This window comes from Gadus chalcogrammus, chromosome 8, assembly GCF_026213295.1.
Source record: "Gadus chalcogrammus isolate NIFS_2021 chromosome 8, NIFS_Gcha_1.0, whole genome shotgun sequence".
Taxonomy (NCBI): Eukaryota; Metazoa; Chordata; class Actinopteri; order Gadiformes; family Gadidae; genus Gadus; species Gadus chalcogrammus.
Window position 1 is genome coordinate 8,306,599 of NC_079419.1, and position 6,338 is coordinate 8,312,936.

The following is a 6,338-nucleotide window of genomic DNA, read 5'->3' on the forward strand; positions in this document are numbered from 1 at the left end:
TAAAATGTCAACAAAGCAAAGAAAAAGAGAACTCAGAAACAGTCCCTCATACTGAATTTTAAAAAGCAAATTTAAACTATTAGGTGTAATTGGGTTTCTACTATTCTATGCTTAGTAGTGAGAGGTTATGCAACCGCCCTTCACGAACCTCCCACCCCCTCCCCAACCCTTTTTATTTTTTATTTGTCTGGGTCAATTTCAGTTTCAGTGCTATAGAAATTGTGTTGTAAAAAAACTCTTTGCACAAATAAAACTGATGAAATTCTTTCCATCCGGTGTGTATTATTGATGACTGGATGCATTTCATGAACACATGCAAAGGCAACCTCTGTTGAATAAAGAAAGGAAATTGACAATGCTATATCAATGTAAGATTAGTAATGCACACAATAATGCTTTTAATTAAGGACTTTGACAACTACGATGTATACATTCTTAAGTGGTGTTACATTATCTTCTTATATTAAGCAGATTGTTTACTGCTTTAATACTGAATAACTACTTGGTTCTGTGTCTCTGAATAAATGCCATTTTATTTAATGACCAAAGACGAGTTCAATATCTGTGATTATGCAGCGTCAGAAAGAAGTCTGATTTCCATGTAGACAAATTAAAAGTAGGTAAAATAAAACAAATCATTCCTCTTTCTCCAATCATTCCCGCTCTTGGGAGCTAAACCTAGCTCGAAGCAGGATGACACTTGGGACACCAGTGCCGACTGAAAGGAAATCTTGCATCAATAGAAGGAACCACCATGGCAATAGTGAAACTCTTGAAATAAATCTTTATACAAAAGCAGGAAGCCCTTATTTAGGAGCTCCTACGCAACTGGAGTGTCCACTATCAACGTCATTCCCCTTACACCATTTACAAACATTTCTGCTTGAAGATGTCATCTTTTGTTTATATTCTACCGCCCCTAAGACAGTACGCACAAAAGGAAGTGAAAGTATCCTTTGGTATCCTGAACTTGCTAAAGCTTTAGCCTCTTCTAGTGCCCAATTAATTAAACGTGTACTGTTCATCAAAAATGTTATCTGAATTCACTGGCCGGCTGCCCTATTGTGTCCATTCTCTTTCAGTTTCTCTGTATGCACAAGGCAGAGGTCTGATCTAGCCAGTACTACTGAGAGAGAGAGAGAAAGATAGTCTGTGTGTGTATGTTTATGTGTGTGTGTGTGTGTGTGTGTGTGTGTGTGTGTGTGTGTGTGTGTGTGGTGTGTGTGTGTGTGTGTGTGTGTGTGTGTGTGTGTGTGTGTGTGTGTGTGTGTGTGTGTCTGTACACACCTCTTTGTTCTTCAGGGATCGCAGTTTGTATTCTTGCTGTTATTTGTGTGTTCAATTTTCTAATTTGATTCATGACAAGGATGCTCTAGTAGAGCAAAACCATGCTTTCTTTACCTCTCTGTGGATTGTGTGTTTTGGTGTGTTTTTGATGGTTGGTTTCAGCAGCCTCACACAGCCTGAGTCATACTGATTGAAATCATGGGTGGGTGAGGCTGCACACCTGCGGAATATTGGGCAAACAATGCACAAATTGTACGCATTGTGTGGGCTTTTTGTGATATATTTGTTTTGGTGTATATATCGTAATATAACTATAGATACAATCTAGATTTTTTTCCTCGTACAAAAAGTTATTTTAGGATAATATAAGACAATGTGAAATTGTTCGATGCACTGCATCATTAAGATATGCTTTATGATTTGGATGTATTAGTATCAAGCTGCCTGTTAATAAACCAACACTGCCCTCTAATGGGCGCATAGGGAACCATAACAGTTTTAAATAAATGAGAGTTTCTCTCAGATATCTCATTCTGGATTAAGGCGTGCCACTTCAGATGAATCTCATCCCAGTCAGACCCCGCACACCACAACTTCAGATTTGTCATGATAAGAACCAGTCTGTTAGATATCTTGGGGTCGTGATTGGTAAATAGCTACCGTTTGTTGGCCTTGTTGCAACTATCGTTCGATCTAGCAGATTCAATTGGTACATCAGGAAGACAAGTCTAGGCCCCCGCCTTTGGTCCAGGCTCTTTCCATGATGCCTGGGATTGGCCACCAAAAAAACAAAACATAACCAACCCTGTGCAAGTTGTTTTTTAGTTCGTTTTTTATTCTAAGAGTAAGTTACTGCCACCTCCTGGATAATTAATGTTATCACATACACATTTAATACATACACAGTACTAGATTAATATTTTTTACTGCGCTATAAATAAACTAATCATTAACTAATAATAAAATTCATGAGTAAAAAATCCACAAATAAGGCCCTTGATTTAAACTTTAACCCGTTAACTACAGGACAATGGGCTGGCCCGGTGACGTCCAGAGCCCACTTGACAGGGGGCGTCATTTCCTTATATTCAGTTTCGCTTGCTCTGTTTGCCGGGCGGGATTTCCGCAATATCAAGTATGGCGAAGACATACGACTATTTGTTTAAATTACTGTTAATCGGGGACTCCGGTGTCGGAAAGACTGTGTGTTATTCAGGTTCTCAGAAGATGCCTTTTAACTCCACGTTTATTTCCACCATAGGTACGATTGTCTTCTTCTGAACGGGTTATTGTGTCTTGTGTTGACAACACAAGTCACATTGGGTATGTCTACTTGCTGGCGGACGCCAGACGACTTGGGTTCAACCACTGTCGCTTAAGCCGTCTGTCAAGAGAGTTTGAACCGCTGATCGTGTGTATGCGATCAACACGTAACTTGTATGTGGTTTATTTAATTTGTTATCTGGTCTGCTGTATCGCGGTGTAACTAGATAGCCGTTAGCCTTCCCCTCCGTCCACATGAGTGGCCGGTAGCTAACGGCTAGCTAGCATCGTCATGTACAACCTCACATATCCGTTAGATGTGTAGCTCTCTATATTGTTTAGGATCGCACCACACAGGCACGTCCCAAATAAAGCACTAACCACGTTTTCAGTGTTTGTGCAGTGTTAAAGACGCAGTATTCATACCGTTTCATGGAGAGTAAACTGGTGACGTTAGTTTCTCTGCTTTTTCGTCTTTTCAGGAATTGACTTCAAAATAAGAACGATAGAACTAGACGGGAAGAAGATCAAGTTACAAATATGGTAAGTTATCCCCATTGTACCACGTAAAGGCATTGGTTTTGATAGGAACTGTTGGAGATCAATATCTGGATGGTTTACATGTCTTAACAAAAGTGATCTTGATCCTTTCCAGGGACACCGGGTCAGGAGCGTTTCCGAACCATCACCACCGCCTACTACAGAGGAGCAATGGTAGGCGTCTGCAGCTCTTCAAGTTCTGGGTCACCTCCTTTGAAACCTGCAGACTCTACCCGAGCAAACCCTCCCCACGCAGACATGTCACTTTGATCATATAGCCTCGTCTTTACACACGCAATGTTTTTGATAATAGTCTGACTTGTTCTCTTTTATCAGCAATGTTAACTTCTGATTTTATGGCAAAAAATGGACGCCTACTATCATTTCTGCGTGTAATCCGCACAGCCTACTTCGTTTGGTGAATTTTGTCATGTAATTTCTGTTCCTGTTTCACTATGTTGACAATGACACATACTAGTAAGGCAGTGAGCCCAGCCTGTGCTAGTACCTTTATTATATTGTATTTAAAGTATTTTTCCTTTCCAGGGCATCATGCTGGTCTACGACATAACCAACGAAAAATCATTTGAAAACATCAAAAATTGGATAAGGAACATCGAGGAGGTGTGTTCTACAAAAAAGACTTCCTGACTAGGCTTACAGATTAAACCATACATAATGGGAAGCAACATGTATCCTTTCATTTGTATTAATCCTTTCTGTCGCCTCAGCATGCATCCTCGGACGTTGAAAAGATGGTACTGGGAAACAAGTGTGACATCAACGACAAGCGTCAAGTATCCAAAGAGAGGGGAGAGAAGGTGAGCATTTACTGTTACAATGGCTTCACTGAAACCTCCAGCCTCACAAATAAAACATGTACGGCCAAGACAATACACAGACAATGATTGAGACACGGGTAACAAGGTTAATATAAACCTGGAGGTATTGCTTTATGTATTATTCGTTTTTGGTTTGTCATTGTGGAACAGTAGTTGAGTGGTTGACCTAACATGCTAAACATTGTATGTCTTTGGAGGGACCTTAGTGGACTTCCTAAGAGGTAACTGGTTGTTCTTCCTTCTCCAGTGGCGCTGGAGTATGGCATCAAGTTCATGGAGACCAGTGCAAAGGCCAACATAAACGTGGAAAATGTGAGTTGGCGCTATTATTGTCTTTGTCACATAATAATCGAACTTGGGTGTTTTATATTGTTTTGTAACACGTGTGTTATTGCTTTTCTCAAAAGGCATTTTTGACGCTTGCGAGAGACATCAAGTCAAAGATGGACACAAAATTGGTGAGCAGAACCGTTTTGTCTTTATCTGATTCATATCCTTCCTGTACTTGGTTAGTGATGAAGGAGGAAGTGCTCTCTGACAAGTTTAGAAACATTGCCCTACCTGTACCATTGCATCCTTATAAGTGTGTGAGTGTTAAACGGCCACTGGATAACCACAAAACGCTTTTTACAGGATGATTCATTTTGTCCCCCATACAATAATTGGCAGAGCTGCAATTGTTCATATTTCTTACCATTTACTTACCAACCGCCCCCATTATGGTGAATAATACCCTGATGACCGTATCTGTCCCTAGCAACACACTGAGCATGCCTCCCTTCTCCCACTTGTTGCAGGAGGGCAACACGGCTCAGGGAGGCGGCCACGGCGTCAAGATCTCCGAGCCCCAAAAAAAGACCAGCTTCTTCCGCTGCTCTCTGCTCTGAGGGGGCAAAGGTCTCCGTATTTTTTTTTTTTTTTAAGGATACTGGACTCAACCGGACTGTGCTTCCTTTTCAGCACTTCCTGCCTCCCTCTCTCCCCCCCTCCCTTTCAGTTTCCCTTCCTCCTAAGTCGACACACATGAAATCTGTATCATTCAGCTGCAGGCGGATCGACATGTTTCCCTCTCTCTTTTGTCCTTGTCTGCTGAAGGCGTCCGTCGTTGGATCCTTTATCTTTTCCTTTTTGTTCATACACACTTCCTCACTTGCTGTCCCCCCCCCTTCTCCCCTCTGTAGGACAGAGAGTGACTGAATCCTGAGGAGCAGGATTATAAAAAAATTAATAGTCCAATATATTGTATTGCAAAGACACTCTTCCGTCCCTTCGGTAGTACTACGTTCATCGTTTGGTTCCCAACTAGTTTCACAGCAGCTCTTCAAATGTTGTTCAGTGGAGTTGAATCAATCCCAACGGTTTTGGGATTGGTATTTACAAGCGTGATGAAACTTGTTTTTAATGGTCGTCCCTTGCCTCTTGTGGGGTCAACCAGAGACTGATCGGCTTGTTCAAGTAGTGAATCGCTTTCAAAAGTAATGCAGTCTTGCAACAATGGCCGCGGGTTTTAAGACTTATTGTTCGCTTCCTCAGCACTTTTTTCATGCTTTTGGTTTGCAGTAATTTCCTTGTAACCGTTGAATGGGACCAAACATGGGGGAATGCAATAAAAATATGGTTAATGCGTGTAAAAAATAATTGACAGGTCACATGACACCTAGCCTTATTCCAGTATTTCACTAGTTTTGTTCACTGAAAACAACATTCCAAGCATTAGAAAATCCTCTCCCTTCCTTAATGTACCACGTAGGTCAGACAGAAGTATCTACAGGTAAGCGTGTCAGTATTGCCACCAACCTCTTGCGTGCTTGAATATCATTGCGTGCTACATTATTGTGGTGTGCAGTATAAATGATGGCATGCCCTAAAACCTTTAGTGTTGTAATTATCTATTGTGCGATTAATTGTTTTGGCAAGCTATATGAAGTCTCTGGTTGCAACACCGGCGAATAAAACCACGGGTTTATACAGACCTCTCTGCTTACAAATTTCCCCGCCACACTGTATTGTGAATGAGCCTTCGCCCATCCCCTCCCACCCACCCACGTCTTTGCACTTTACCAATAACTTGTTTTGTGTATAGTCTGTGCCAAGTGATAGTTCTGCAATACGTTTTGGATCCATTGGACTATGGTAGATTGGACAAACCTGTTAACAAATTATATTCCACGTTTTTGAAAACCTGCTTAGTGCTTCTTTAGTTTTTACCACTGTACTGGTATTTTGAAAGATGTCCCCAATTCATTAATCAGTCCAAGCAGGATCTGCCTATTTGTGCTGAGCAGTAAGACTGCATCATCTATGAAAGAGGCAAACGCAGCAATGTCTTTTTCGCGTGTCTAGGGAACCACAGATGGAGGCTAACCCATAGAGCTGTAGACTTTCATCGTTCTCCACAAACACTTT

The 6,338-nt window shown here is 41.3% G+C and overlaps 1 long non-coding RNA gene and 1 pseudogene across 1 annotated transcript; both read left to right on the top strand.

Moving 5' to 3' along the window:
* The first annotated feature begins 2,424 nt into the window (after window positions 1-2,424).
* Window positions 2,425-4,138, top strand: LOC130387236 (ras-related protein Rab-8B-like; annotated as a pseudogene).
* Window positions 4,139-4,178: 40 nt separating this feature from the next.
* On the top strand, window positions 4,179-5,951 carry LOC130386946 (uncharacterized). The gene is made up of 3 exons (XR_008896262.1): window positions 4,179-4,244; window positions 4,340-4,390; window positions 4,730-5,951. It is a non-coding gene; the product is annotated as an uncharacterized LOC130386946 (long non-coding RNA).
* Window positions 5,952-6,338: the final 387 nt, after the last annotated feature.